Consider the following 16,329-nt stretch of genomic DNA (forward strand, 5'->3'; position numbering starts at 1 on the left):
AATAAGTCATCCCATGCTAAGTTTGTAACCAATACTACATATAATCACAATTGATGATACAACCTTAACCGATTTCAACATTATGTGACATTGATAACAAAAGGACAACTAAATAATACATGTGAGTGAAACCATAGTCATTTATTTTGAAAGCATTTTATAAGTAACATACAATGCACAGGACGTGACTACTAATGTCACACGCATATCCATGGCTTGGATCTCGCCACAAATACAAATGGGAACATCAATCCCACTGACCATATTGATACTAGGTGGCTTGCATCTCACTCTTTAGTGCTCAATAAGACCAAAAGACTCTTACGGTAAATGTCATGTACAAAGCAGATAGGACTAACTAGACAAGACTTAAATCTTTCCGATCGGACGACGATAATAATATGGCCCTAGTCTAATCTTGGATCCAGACTCTCAGGTGAACGTTTTCTGATTTGACAATCGATACCTAATCAGCATCCCAAACTCACAAGCGATACCATGTTTGCATAAAGGGTAACCTCATCTCTGCAAAACAACACGAAAAAGGCGAAAAGAGCAAGTCAAACTCATGATCAATGCACAATGACACCATCTTGCATAAGTTCAAACATTTCACGACCAAGTTGATCAACGCTAAGCGTGCACCATCAAACAACGTCATTATACTCACACTATCACAAATAAGATGAATAATACATATAGATGCTCGGGTTATTGGTATGATTAATATGTTTGAGGTATAATGTACAAGTATCCGGCTCAGAGATAACCTTCATGTGTCCGAGATACTAGTTCCAAGGACTCGGCTCAGTGATGTCTGAACATCATCGAGGCACTACCAAAACTTTTTTCATTTAATCATAGACATGTGAGACTCACCCACCATGACTCCAACGTGAAGTATACAATGGATGTGAGAGCATAAGCTAAGTATAGAAAAGATGCATATATTCAAGTATCCTAACATTTAAAATCTGTTATTACATCATTCGTAAACATTAGAACATGGTTTAGGAGCTTAAACATAGGGACAATGCATAAACAATGTCATATAAGCAAAACAATTTTCGTTGGATGAAATTTTCACCCACCGGGTAAAATTTCACCCTTCGGTAAAAATCTTGAAAATACACTATTTTTCTCACCGGGTGAAATTTCACCCATAATTGTTGCCAAAATCCAACTTTTTTTCCACTGGATGAAATTTCACCCTCCGGAAATTTGACTCATTTTGTTCATAACATTTTCACTTAATTTAACCTTTGAATGCAAATCCTCATACCACACTTTCAATACCAACATTGAAACATCATTCAACTATACATTCATCAATATTATGAATCCAATTCAACCATACCCAAGGGCAATATCAAGCTCTATATTTCCTCTCATGATTAAATGGGCATGTGAAATGTTAGGGGCCTAAATAGTTTTTACTAAGCAGAAAAATATCAAATGTTTTTTTTTTGTATCAACATGACTTAGAACTGTTTGGGCTCCTGGAGATGAGGGTTAAACCCCAGTCTTTAAATAATATAGTAGATAATGTTTGTTATGGTTGGTCTTATGTTAATAATACCTGCTGTCATATTGGAGGAAGAAATTGGACATTATGGAGGGTCCAAAAGAGTTGTGTGCATGTTATTAAGATGAGTGCTAAATTTATTCATAACAAGGTTATATATAAGAACTCTGATAGATGGTTCTATGCTACTTTTATCTATGCTTTTAATAAAATTGAAGACAGAGTTCCCCTCTTGTAGACACCTCATTTCTGCACCTCCCGCAAACCACCCGGTGATGATTGGGCTCCATGTTTGGTACGCGGAACGATTTGTGACAGTTCGTAAGTTTATCGTCAAGTGATTGCTCAAACACTGATGTCTACCTCTTAGTTGTCATCTGCGCGCCGATACGGTCGTTTTGACAGTAATTAGAGTACATTTGGAGTCCGGGCCTAAAACCGTCCTCATTTTTTGATAACCGCTAAAACCCGAGTCAGAATGTTCTGGAATGTTCCAGATATTTCTATTACATATTTCACAATCTTTTAATCTTTGGTAAAGGATTTCCCGTAATATTCATACAAAATATTAAGGAAAATAAGATTATTCCGTTATTCCATAAATTAAACACGGAAATCTTTCTTCCGCAGGAGGAAACCACCTGGGAACAGACGCAGCAGGTGTTGCGGCTCTTCCAAGGGACGCAGTGACTGCTGCGTCTCTTCCCAAGTCCTTTTCTGCGTATTTTTCGTATCTTTTCATATCTTTTCGAGATTCACTTCCAAAGTTTCTTCGAAAACCCTAATTCCTTTACGTGATTAGTATAAATAGGAGTCTTCGCTACTCATATTTCTCACGCGAGTGTCCGCCCTTCTCTTCTCCCTTTGCATTCTAGACCACATTCTTACTTTTTGGCGTCTACGTGCTTGAACATTCGACCACGTAAGCTCGGATCCTTCTGAGTACCAGCCTCGTTTGCATGACCGACCAATTTGACCAACTCCACCATAATCAACTTAATAAATCTTAATCGTCTTCCTCTTACGAGGGCACTTTCGTTACATTCGAGTCGAGCATCACTAAAACATAAACTTAGTTCATCTCGTTTCGTCAAACATGTAAGTCTGAGGGTGTAAATCCTTCTTTGTTTATTGTTATTTACTTTTTGTAATCATCATGTAAGATTTATGTCGAAAGTACTTCTAAAACCGATTTGTAAAACCATGTTTAAGACCCTTTTTACGAATTATTGGGAGACAGACGTCAAGAAAGGACGCAGCACCTGCTGCGCCTCTTCGTGAAGCTGCCGCAGTTCCTGCTTCCTTTCTTCTTCCTTCGTCTTTTGATAATGCGATTGTTTTGTTTCGTTATCAATTGTTCATTGTTTCTTTGACACGATAATTTTAAGTATAACAATTTTAACATGTAAGTAATTCATTACTACTTGATTCATCATTAAATCCCGACTTTAATCCCTTATAACCAATATTTGCGGGTTTTCGTCATTAAAATCAATCCGGGTTGTAGAGATTCGATTCTTTCATATTGAGTTTCTGGAATTCGATCTTTGGTATATTTCCATCTGTCTATTATCATATCCGTCATTAGTTCTTCATTAATTCGTCATATTTAACCTAATTAGTTCACCCATGTCACTAATCAATCTTTCATTCATGTAATTAATTCGTTCACATTCGTTTCATCCATGTTTTATCGTTTTTTATGACTCATTTACATGTAATTAATGTATTAAATCACTTTCATCCGAGTCAAATATCATAATCAATCATTAAATTCACCCACGAATATTAACGATTTGCGATTCGCTTCACGCCGAACTCGGCCTTGAACAGACGCAAAGAATCGCCGCGCCTCTTCTCTTCAGGGCGCGGCTTCTCTTGCGCCCGTTCCAGGTTGACTTCTGTCTCTGAACTTCCGTTCTGCTTTGACCTAGTTTAATTAGTTTGCGTATTTAATTAACTATTAATCTTATTATCGCCTGATTCCTGTTCGTTAAATCGTTTGTTTATTCTTTCTCAAATTATCCGTTTTAAAAGTATTTTCGACATAAATCATTAATCCGTTGTAATTATTGTATTTATTATTGTATTTCTTTTATCGCATTGCTTGTATGTTTTCACATATAATTGAATCTAAATCCCTACTTCGACTCAAATGCATGTTAAATTACTTGTTCACCGACTTAGTCTAATTCTCACATGCTAGGATTAAAACGTTGGATGTTGCATTGCATGCATATAATCGATAATATATCAAGTATAGATAATTTCCCTAATCATTAGTAGAGGCCGCTATCGAGGCGGGCGGGATTATGTGTTCGATCAAAAGAGCTTCCTAATACGTAACCTCACCCCTTACTCCAGATCTCTGTGAACATCCGTGTTCATTGGCATCCACGAGAGTCATTCTAGACATAGAATGCTAAGGGTAACGAGTTCTTGGTGTTCATGTCACTACTTTGTGTCTTGACATGACACGAGGTATTCGAACGGTTTCCAATTTTCCACAATAAATTGGTGGCGACTCCACAAATGCAAACGCTTGTTTCCCAAACGCCACCGTGGCCCATTGTCCACAGTTTGGCAACTCCACTGGGGATAATACACTTACGTGTAGCCAAAAGGGTGAAACTTGAACAAGGTTAGGGAATAGTTTGTACAAGACAATTGTCGGTTTTCATAACTCGGTCTTCCTAGATCGTTTCATTCGGCCTTCTTAGGCCCAACCCAACCCATTCGACCAATCGTCCCGTCTAAATGGTCCTAATTCTTATTTGGGCCTAAGGATGGATAGCGATTGACGTCATCCATACCATGGTACTTACTCTTGTTTGTATCAAGGACTTTCACTACCTGAGGAAATGGACTAGGAATCGGCCTTACTCTTGTTTGGTACGAGCCTCTCCACAGACTTCGGGTTTGATTGTTCGGTATGGCAACCCACCCTTTAAACCAAAACCCTTTTTAATGCACTTAGCACCCCGTTATAATGCCTGTATATATGTTTGTATCATATGTGATCACCATTTTATAAACAAAACCATGACGAAATTTTGTAAAATAAAATCTTTTTCAAAATAAATCATTTTCAAAATAGCGCAAAATAAGCCTAAACTCTGTCCATATGTCGAGTCAAACTTCGGGCCTCAAACCCATTTCAAAATCCGTGTAAAATAAAATAAAAACGAAAAAAAAGACCAAAAAAAAATCCAAAAAAAAAAACAAAAACGTTTTAATCAAAATATTTTCGAATCGTGTAAATGTAAATATGTAAATTCAATTGGGCTAAGTTAGAGTCAAAGTTCAAACCGACTATGTCCTAGTCCGAACTCTGTCAAGTTATAAACCCGTCTTCCTTTACATTTTGGGTCTTTTCGAAATTCAAGTCAAGTCCTAAGGCGTCACGCCGTCATTTTGGACCCCCTACCCCAATTCATTTAGGATCTAAACATTTCCACACCTCGACTCACACACTCGAGGCTAACACATCGATTCACTCCAAAGTCCGTCTCTTGAATTCTCCTAGTGACAAGTTCGGGACACACCTACCCGAACCTCGAGTCAAGTCTGTCTTAAACAACACAAATTAGAATTAACATGTGTCATCAATCCCGTCAATGAGGTAAATCATATGAAGGATCACTTCGTCAAAGTTAATACTCGAGTCTAAGATCAAAGTCAAACACCGTGAATTGAAACACGAGAAGTCGCTCACGACATTTCACGAATTCACAAGTCAAGTCTAGATTTGTCATCTTGTCCCTTCCTTTGTTTGTTGCTCTAGTATGCGTGATCCCATGTCAAATCAAGTTGTAATGCGCATCATTTTCTTCTCGGTAGGAATTCCGCAATTTCCAATGAAAGTGTTCAAGAACGTTTATCTGTCGACGTCAAGGGACTAAGTGCTGCAATCACTAAGCTTCAGGCCACCATCGAAGACTTGAGCGCTCGTGTCATCAATATGGAAAACAAGATAGATATGATGAAACCTTTATCATCTTCTCATACCCTAAGGCCAGGGCATAGCTTCAACACGACTCACCCATCTAAGAAGGCCAATGAAGGCAAGGGAGTTAACCTCTTGCAAACTCCACCCAAAAGGCCGGGACGAGCTCATAGGGAATTCCATGACCTCGGAACCACATATGAAGTAGCTCTACAAAGACTGATTTCCAAAGGAAAACTTCATCCAATTGGTCCAACCCCAGACCCTGAAAAGATATTCCCTAGATGGAAGGGCGATTCATATTGTAAGTACCATCAAGGTAAGGGACACGATACGGAGGAATGCTTTTGTCTAAAGCATATTATTCAGGATATGATCGAGGATGGCAAGCTTCCTGTGCCACCTTCCGCCAAGAAATCCAAGAAGACCGACCCTCTTGGGTCCAACATCATTAAACATGACCATGAAGACTCATTCCTAGACTGTTCTCACCTCCTCGCTCCTCATGATAGCGAAGAGATCAACATGCTTGAAGACGACAATATCCAAAATGGAATGCTCATGCTTTCCAGGGCCTTTGACAATAAATTTTCCAAAATAGAAGGAGCCATTGATACTCTAAACTCTCGGCTTTCCAACATGGAGAAACAGTTTGCTGAAATGGGTAAGAAGCTTGATGCCCAACCTCTTAAGATGAAAAGTTTCCAGACAAACCCTCAATTTGACAGTCTTAAGGAGAAAGTAACTAGTGAACGATCTATTCCTAACAACCCTCCAAGGTCATTTACAAAGGCTACCGAAAATAAGGGCACACCTCCTAGGAAATTTACCAACATTGGTATTAGATACGCCGATGCCTTTCAGAGACTCATGGAACAACAAATGTTGAAGCCTATAGGACCTACGCCTAACCCAGATAAGAAATCCAAATTCTGGGATGAGAATGCCTACTGCAAATACCATAGAGGCAAAGGGCATGATACAGAGAAATGTTACAAATTAAAAAACGTCATTCAGGATATGATCGAAAGCGGGAGGTTGTCCCTCTCAACCTTTAACCCACAAGGTAGCTTAGGCGATCCTCATGGATATGCAACTTATCAGGAAACTTTTCTTGACTATTATCCTTTCAGGGTTCCCCATGATGAGGACGAGGTGCTCAAATGGGTGAATGCTCAAAGCCGGATGTCGAAGCCAGTTGCTGGAAGAGAAAATGTTCAAGCATGGGCCGATGATTACGAGTCTAGATCTAAGATCGAGTTGAAGTCCGAGTCCGAGTCTGAGTCTTAGGCTTTCTATCTCATATTTGTTCTAGTGTCTTTCTTTGTGTCCATTTCCATTCCTAGTGACAACCTGGGGGCTGTCCCACGAGTCACATGTCTTCTCGAGTCTATGTTAAATACATTTATTATTCATTTCAATAAAAGTATACTTTTCAATCCACATATCCTATCACATCTCTTCCTTTACCTTTTTCCTGTGACAACAAGAATTGATTTGAGACATTTTAAAATGAACAACAACAATCACACGTTCCAAGTCGATGTGAGTGCACTTAGATGATGTTCTGTTCTATGTTGTAAATGACCTGAAACTCCGTGTTCTTTCTTTACCTATTCCATGTCTGGTAATAGGAACCTCACTAAAACCCTAGTCTAGGACGAGCCTATCTCAAGAGATTCTAAGACGAATCCAGACCCTCTCCCTTGTTAACGATCCATGACGGAAGGCAAGCCCATTCCCCACAATAAACAACCCGTGTTACTAAAAGACCAACCCGTTTCACACCAAAGGTGCTAGTCTGACCCAAATACATGATAGCAAGCAAATCCAAGCCGATACGAGCCATGATCAAAGACAAGGGCTCAATAAAGAGAAATGACCAAAAATCAATATCCAAGACAAAAGAATCAAAATAAGAAGAAGGCTCGATCAATCAGTCAATGTCAATATCCAAAGTCAAAGTTATCTTCAAAAACCTGAATCAAGAATCTGAGCAAAAGCCGAGATATATTCCAGACCAAGAATCTGAGTCTGAATCAAGAACAAGCCTGAAATCAAATACGGAATAATGCCGAAGTCTTTATAGAATCAAGACATCGATGAAGATGGTCATCTAGCACCCTCACTTAGCCTTTCTCACATCACACACCCTAAAGTCCTTCTCGAGACCGTTATAGGGAGATAGTTAGGAATTTTGAGAATCCTCTAAAGCTTGTCAAATATACCCATCCTTTAGGGCCAAGACATGGAAACTTGATCCCACGTCATTTTAACCTACTTTTATGCGCTCAGGCTACATCAAGCCAAGAGACTCCATTTCCAAGCCACATTACAAGCCGTAACCCCATAAAGCCTTAACTCCACAAAATCAAGCTCCAGAGATTTATTCATAAAAGCCTCTTATTACCGAGCTCCACATTTCAAATATCCAATCCAGTTTCACCTTGACCCAAACACGGAGTCTTCAAATACTTTGCTACCCGGAACGGAACATACCCAATTCATCCTTAGGGTCCACTTCTATGTGTGCTCACACGACAAGGAAATTTTTACAAGCTTAACTATACCTCTTTGGTCGATGATCAGAGGGAGTTATCTCAGATCAGTTCTTCGAGTCACCAAAGGAATATACCCTCGTGACCCATACCCTTTAAGGCCCTAACAACATAGCTTAGGCACACACCTGAACTACGAGCATGGTTTGATTTCACCTTTTCAGGTGGATACATAGGCAGTCCTTTCTTACACAAGAAGGATACAACCACAACACCCAAACAAAATTAACCAAACTTCAGAACTATGATCTGGTTTGATTTCACTTCACGTGAATACGTAGGCAGTCCTCAAGGACACAACCATCCCCACTTTTAACTTTCAACCTCAATTGTCAAATATCCTAATTATAAACTTTCCCTCAAGGACACAATCATCACAACTATAAGCTTCCAACCTCAATTAACATCCCTTCCACAACCAACACCTCTATACTGGGGGCTCCTTATTGTCGCCCAGCCTCTTTTTTACCAAAGTCCAGAGTTATCTTCTCATCCTGGGGGCTTCTCTTCCAAGATGCCACCCTTCCTTTATTCCTTTAAGTCTAGCTAGTACTCGGTCCGGACAATGACAAAGATCTTAGATCAATTCTCCAAGTCATCGTGCCTCAAGAGGGGTCTCTTTTACAGCAAACGGTGGTGAAAGAAGTCCAAATAGACAGTTGACCCATGGCTCATGCCTTGCCTTTATATGCCTTCATCATTCTTGCAATTCTTATACCTTTGGAACTGATACGCATTGTCACCCACACTTGGCTAAGGGTTGCGCATACTTAAACAAAGTCTGTCAAAGTCATCCCTGTATCACGTCAAATCTAAGTTAGTGTCGCGTCAGTCAAACCTAAGTCTACATTTCGCGTCGCGTCCTAGTAGATCTGTGTCATGTCAAGTCCTATGTCTAAAGCCCATTGAATATGCATAACGCATTACAAACGACAAATTTCTTTGAACAAGTTTTAAACGACTTTTAAAAAGAAACGACTTTTGCAAACCTATGTGTTTCCTCATTCAAGGTCCATGTAATAATCGCTTACGTGCATATATTAGATTGCATTATTGTGTGGCTACTAACCATGCAGGTAAGTATCAGAAGCAGTACTTTATCAAGACCTCGCTTGCCACAACGAACGAATATTCTTTGACAGGTGTTTCGACACACCTCTATTCTGTCCCCCCAGCGAGAGTACACAGACAGCCAATTGCCCCTCTCGAGACATGGAGATCAGTTCCCGATTATGTTCCCCCAGCGAGAGTACACGGATAGACATTCCCTCTCAAGACATGGAGATCAGTTCCCGATTATGTTCCCCCAACGAGAGTACACGGACAGACAATCATCCCTCTCAATACGTGGAGATCAACATCAACCCCAAGACTTATCGAAGTTTGTTTGAAGACGACCCAAGCAGATTTCTCCCAGCAGTTTCTACCGACGTCCTGCTACCCTTGACATTTTTGTTTCCTCACAGAGTTCGGCAAAGGTGTCGTTCTCCAGAAGTTCCCAAACCAGAGCCTCCTTCCTTAGGTTCGTAAACTCAAAGTTAGGATTCTTACCCCTAGATTCTTAGATCCCAAAATGGGTTCCTTTAGGTTCATAAACCTTTAAGTTCCCACACCAACATCCTTAGGTTCATAAACCCATAAATCCTTTTGGAGTTCCCATACCTCAGAAAGCTTAAGCGCACGCGTTTAAAACAAGAATTAGTAACCCAGAAAGTTCCTAAACTTAACCTTAGGATCCCAAGTCCTCTTAGGTTCACAAGCCTTTAGGTTCCCATACCAGCCGTCCCTTTAGGTTCATATACCCAGGTTCACACACCTAGCTTCTTTTAAGTTCCCAAACTCCCTAGAGTTCACATACTTATACCCTTTAGGATCATATTCCTTTAGGATCACCTCTTCTTTTTAGGATCATATTCCTTTAGGATCATCACTTCCTTAGAGTTCCTACACTCAAACTTTGATTACCCCTTAAGTTGAACTTATATTTGGCCTCCTTCCCGTCGATGCTTTCCTTTAGGGTCCCACACCCTAGCACAATCCTTATATATCTTTTAGGTCTTAACCTTAGCTCCTACGCTTACCCTTAGCTCCTACGCAACTCCGGAAGCATCTCGAGGAAGAAGTCTCAGGTATGGTTTCTTCTTATGGCTGGCGAGCTTCCTTACGTAGTCTAATGGACTTTAAACGACCCTCCCCGATAGTCGACAGACTCTAAAATGTTCCCGACGACATGTCCTTGGTTCAGACCCCTTGAACCGCCTCGCGTCGCCATACTCGTCAGGTTGTAATCTTCGATTGACCTGAGGGCTATACTTTGACTTTCGCCTTGTCCAAGCCTCAGTCAAAGTGGGGGCTCTGTAGACACCTCATTTCTGCACCTCCCGCCAACCACCCGGTGATGATTGGGCCGCATGTTTGGTAAGCGGAATGATTTGTGATAGTTCGTAAGTTTATCGTCAAGTGATTGCTCAAACACTGATATCTACCTCTTAGTTGTCATCTGCGCGCCGATATGGTCGTTTTGACAGTAATTAGAGTACATTTGGAGTCCGGGCCTAAAACCGTCTTCATTTTCTGGTAACCGCTAAAACCCGAGTCAGAATGTTCTGGAATATTCCGGATATTTCTATTCCATATTTAACAATCTTTTAATCTTTGGTAAAGGATTTCCCGTAATATTCATACAAAATTTTAAGGAAAATAAGATTATTCTGTTATTCCATAAATTAAACACGGAAATCTTTCTTTCGCAGGAGGAAACCACCTGGGAACAGACGCAGCACGTGTTGCGCCTCTTCCAAGGGACGCAGTGACTGCTCTGCCTCTTCCCAAGTCCTTTTCTGCGTATTTTTCGTATCTTTTCATATCTTTTCGAGATTCACTTCCAAAGTTTCTTCGAAAACCCTAATTCCTTTACGTGATTAGTATAAATAGGAGTCTTCGCTACTCATATTTCTCACGCGAGTGTCCGCCCTTCTCTTCTCCCTTTGCATTCTAGACCACGTTCTTACTTTTTGGCGTCTACGTGCTTGAACATTCGACCACGTAAGCTCGGATCCTTTTGAGTACCAGCCTCGTTTGCATGACCGACCAATTTGACCAACTCCACCATAATCAACTTAATAAATCTTAATCGTCTTCCTCTTACGAGGACACTTTCGTTACATTCGAGTCGAGCATCACTAAAACATAAACTTAGTTCATCTCGTTTCGTCAAACATGTAAGTCTGAGGGTGTAAGTCCTTCTTTGTTTATTGTTATTTACTTTTTGTAATCATCATGTAAGATTTATGTCGAAAGTAATTCTAAAACCGATTTGTAAAACCATGTTTAAAACCCTTTTTACGAATTATCGGGAGACAGACGTCGAGAAAGGACGCAGCGCAACTGCTGTGCCTCTTCGAAGGGATGCAGCACCTGCTGCGCCTCTTCGTGAGGCTGCTGCAGTTCCTGCTTCCTTTCTTCTTCCTTCGTCTTTTGATAATTCGATTGTTTTGTTTCGTTATCAATTGTTCATTGTTTCTTTGACACGATAATTTTAAGTATAACAATTTTAACATGTAAGTAATTCATTACTATTTGATTCATCATTAAATCCCGACTTTAATCCCTTATAACCAATATTTGCGGGTTTTCGTCATTAAAATCAATCCGGGTTGTAGAGATTCGATTCTTTCATATTGAGTTTCTGGAATTCGATCTTTGGTATATTTCCATCTGTCTATTATCATATCCGTCATTAGTTCTTCATTAATTCGTCATATTTAACCTAATTAGTTCACCCATGTCACTAATCAATCTTTCATTCATGTAATTAATTCGTTCACATTCGTTTCATCCATGTTTTATCGTTTTTTATGACTCATTTACATGTAATTAATGTATTAAATCACTTTCATCCGAGTCAAATATCATAATCAATCATTAAATTCACCCACAAATATTAACGATTTGCGCTTCGGCTTCACGCCCGAACTCGACCTTGAACAGACGCAAAGAATCGCCGCGCCTCTTCCAGTTGACTTGTCTCTCGAACTTCCGTTCTGCTTTGACCTAGTTTAATTAGTTTGCGTATTTAATTAACTATTAATCGTATTATCGCCTGATTCCTGTTCGTTAATTCGTTTGTTTATTCTTTCTCAAATTATCCTTTTTAAAAGTATTTTCGACATAAATCATTAATCCGTTGTAATTATTGTATTTATTATTGTATTTCTTTTATCGCATTGCTTTTATGTTTTCACATGTAATTGAATCTAAATCCCTACTTCGACTCAAATGCATGTTAAATTACTTGTTCACCGACTTAGTCTAATTCTCACATGCTAGGATTAAAACGTTGGATGTTGCATTGCATGCATATAATCGACAATATATCAAGTATAGATAATTTCCCTAATCATTAGTAGAGGCCGCTATCGAGGCGGGCGGGATTAGGTGTTCGATCAAAAGAGCTTCCTAATACGTACCCTCACCTCTTACTCCAGATCTCTGTGAACATCCGTGTTCATTGGCATCCACGAGAGTCATTCTAGACATAGAATGCTAAGGGTAACGAGTTCTTGGTGTTCATGTCACTACTTTGTGTCTTGACATGACACGAGGTATTCGAACGGTTTCCAATTTTCCACAATAAATTGGTGGCGACTCCACAAATGCAAACGCTTGTTTCCCAAGCGCCCTCGTGGCCCGTGTCCACACCTCTAGAATGCTTTAAGTGGGTTGGCTATGAATGATCCTTAGGTGATCTTCGGGTATTTAAATAATGCGACATTTGCTAATGAAAAGATTGGGAAAGTGGTTAAGGATGCTGAAATGTTGCTTTTTCAACAAATTGTGGATGACTGTGATTTACATGGTATGAAGACTACCAGTGACTTTTTTACTTGGAGTACAAAAAACCAAGTGAAACCAGGGTATTTAGTAATTAGTAGAGTAGATTATTTTCAGCAAATTGTTTCTAATGGATGAAGTTTGTGAGTTGAGGGCACTTGGATGTTTAAGATGGTTAAAAAATTGAAGAATTTGAAACCGGCTTTGAAAGAGCTGAATAAGAATTTTTTTTCTGATACACAGAGAAATGCAGATATTTATTTTAAAATTGTTATTGAGTGCCAATCCAAATTACATGCCAATCCTCAAAATGTTATGTTGATGGATTTGAAAAGACAGACAAGGGAATTCTATTATATGATGGCTAAGGCTAGAGATGAATCCTTAAAACAGAAAGCTAAATGTAGTTGGGCTAGAGATGATGATTGTAATTCGTCAATATTTCATCAGGCTATTAGGAAGAGACAGATTCATAATAAGGTGATGATAATTGAGAGTATTGATGGTGTGGAGTGTAAGGCTCCTAAAGACATCCTCCATGCTTTTGTAGAATACTGTGAGCAGCTCATAGGGAGTAGTGCCCCTACATCTGACTTCTATAGACATATTGTTACTAAAGGAAAGAGGGCGGAGAGGGCTAATTAGGATGAGCTTTGTAGAGTTCCTTCATATGAAGATATAAAGAAGGCTATATTCTCTATTCTTGATGAAAAAATCCCTGGTCCAAATGGATATACTAGCTGCTTTTTAAAGGCTAGTTGGGATATTATTAAAAAGGATATATGTGTTGGTGTCAAAGATTTATTTGAGCATGTTTAGTTACTCAAGAAAATTAGTTGCACTAATCTAGTACTTATTCCTAAATTGGATGACTCAAAGTCTGTCAAGGAGTACAGACCAATAGCGTGTTGCAACCTTATTTACAAGGTCATCTCTAAATTGCTTTGTGAAAAAATTATTGACTGCCTCCCTAAGTTGATTAACCCAGCTCAATGTGTTTTCATAAAGAGAAGGTGTATCTTAGCAAATATTCTAATAAGCCAGGATCTGGTTAGATTGTATACTAGAGAGTGTGTCTCACCTAGATGTATGGTGAAAGTTGACCTTAGGAAAGGCTCTAATTCTATTGAGTGGTTCTTTGTTAGACAAATGTTGAAAGCTTTAAATTTCCTCCTAAGATGGTCATGGACTGTAATTAAGGGACAATTAACCCAAAACAACAGAACAATATCACAGATTTCAGATTACTGAACCCGGGTGCAATGAAATTTTAATTAATTTAAAAATAGCAAATGACCCCCTAAAATAATGAAATTTATGACAATTTAGTTAAATCGGTAAACCAAAACTAAGCCAAACTTGGTGATTTTTAAGAGAGTCCAAATATTTTTAATAATTGCTGCAAGATTAATGTTCAGACAGATTTCTAGTAAAAACTGGCAAAGTGACTGAAAGAAGATAGATCCTTAATCAAAGCACTAAGCCAATAATCTAAGGTTGTGTTAATCAACTCCATCATACATCAAAGAGATTATTTACACTCCCCAGCACTAACCAAAGGCTAACTCAAGCACTAAGCCAAGAGTTTTAGCAGAAAATCAAAGTTTTCAGGCCGTTTTGGTTTCAAATTAGTCTGTCTATTTCATTCATGCTGCTTGGATTATATAGGCCAAGATATTTAGGTTACAACGTTCACAACTGATAATCCTAAGACTCAGATTGAACCTTGCCTATCTTACAAAATAACAGCTATAAATTACAAAGTTTCTGAAACAAGGACAAAATGATAAAGCAAAAAGCAATAAAGTAGATTTTAGGTTTTTGTTGGCTTGTGTAGGAGCTTTAAAAAGTTTTGGCTTAGCCTGAGCTCTTGTCTTGTGACTAACATAAGATGATTTCTTCACATAACACCCAAATACTTGAGTTCAAACAATAGCTATGATAATGCTGCAGCTTTTAGATCACAGATATTCCTGAAAATTCTAATGCTATTCCTTGTTCTTGTTTTCCGGGCTAATGATGCTGAAATGGTTATTAAAGTGCTTAAGGACCTATATATTGAAAATGGCCTGGTTATTTACACTGAGCTGTTGACTGATGCTGGACCCAATTGGAGCTATGAAATGGGATTGATTCAGATTGAAATCCTTGAACTAAGGCCTTGGACCTAGTCTTGATTGAACCTGAGTGTTGGCTTGCTGGGGTTGGGCTTTCTTGGCTTGATTTCCTAGCCAGGGCCCTTGATCTAGTTAGGGAAAGGTTTAGACTAGGGTAAGCTGGCTGAGCTCCTACTCCTGGTCAAGCTCATATAATGCATCATCACGGCCTCTTTCTTTATTGTTCTTAATGGGGATGTTTATGGCGTTTTTAAGGGAGGTGGAAGGCTAAGACAAGGAGATCCTATATTACCTTTGCTCTTTACTATTGGTATGGAATACCTCAGCAGACTATTGGATGAGGCTAGTGGAATGCATGGTTTCAAATTTCACCCTCTTTATAGAAACCTCAAATTGACCCATATAATGTTTGCTGATGATCTACTGCTGTTTTGCAAACGAGATATTCAGTCCATATTTACAATTATTGAGGTTTTTAATAGCTTCTCAAAGGCATAATGGTATAATGAATGATGCTCTTGAGCTAGAAAGTCAAATATATCGACTCAGCTCACACATCTCCTTTTTGCTGACGACTTGCTTATCTTTTCTAGAGGGGACTTGGCTTCTGTTAAGGCAGTTATTCAGGGAGTGGAATTATTTACATCTTGGGTCAGGATTGAAAGCTAATGCCCAGAAGTCTTGCATTTACTTGTTGGTGTAAACGAGATTGAACAAGCTGCTATTCTGCAAGCAACTCAGTTTACTAAGGGTCAATTCCCATTCCGTTATCTAGGCACCCCTCTTCACTCCTCCAGACTTACACATGTGATGTACCATTCTTTGCTGCAGAAGATTAAGGGAAAGATTTCTCATTGGGCTAGTCAAAACCTCTCATATGCTGGTAAAGTTCAGTTAATTAATTCCACAATTTTTGGCCGTGAAAGTTTTTGGTGCTCATGTCTTTTCTTACCCTCTGGTATTATCAAGCACATAGAGCAGATATGCAGACAGTTCTTGTGGGGGTACAATCAGGGGGAGCGACGTATGATATTTTTATCTTGGGAAAAGATTTGCAGATCATCCAGTTCCGGAGGGGTTGACATCAGGGAGGTGTTAAGCTGGAACAAATGTTTAATGCTTAAGCACTTCTGAAAAATCCTTACTAGTCAGTGTTCAGTCTGGTCAGATTGGGCACTTGCTTACCTGGTCAAAAGCTCTGAACCTTGGACCATTGCTCCTCTAGCTACCTCCTCTACACTCTAGAAGAAAATGATCCTTATACATGAAGCAGGTGGAGTTACTCAGGCCCAAAGGTTCTTAGATTCATGCTCCACTCATCAAAAACTTTATATGCAGCAATGATATTAA

The sequence above is a fragment of the Silene latifolia genome, chromosome 11 (genome assembly GCF_048544455.1).
Source record: "Silene latifolia isolate original U9 population chromosome 11, ASM4854445v1, whole genome shotgun sequence".
In the NCBI taxonomy this organism is placed as follows: Eukaryota; Viridiplantae; Streptophyta; class Magnoliopsida; order Caryophyllales; family Caryophyllaceae; genus Silene; species Silene latifolia.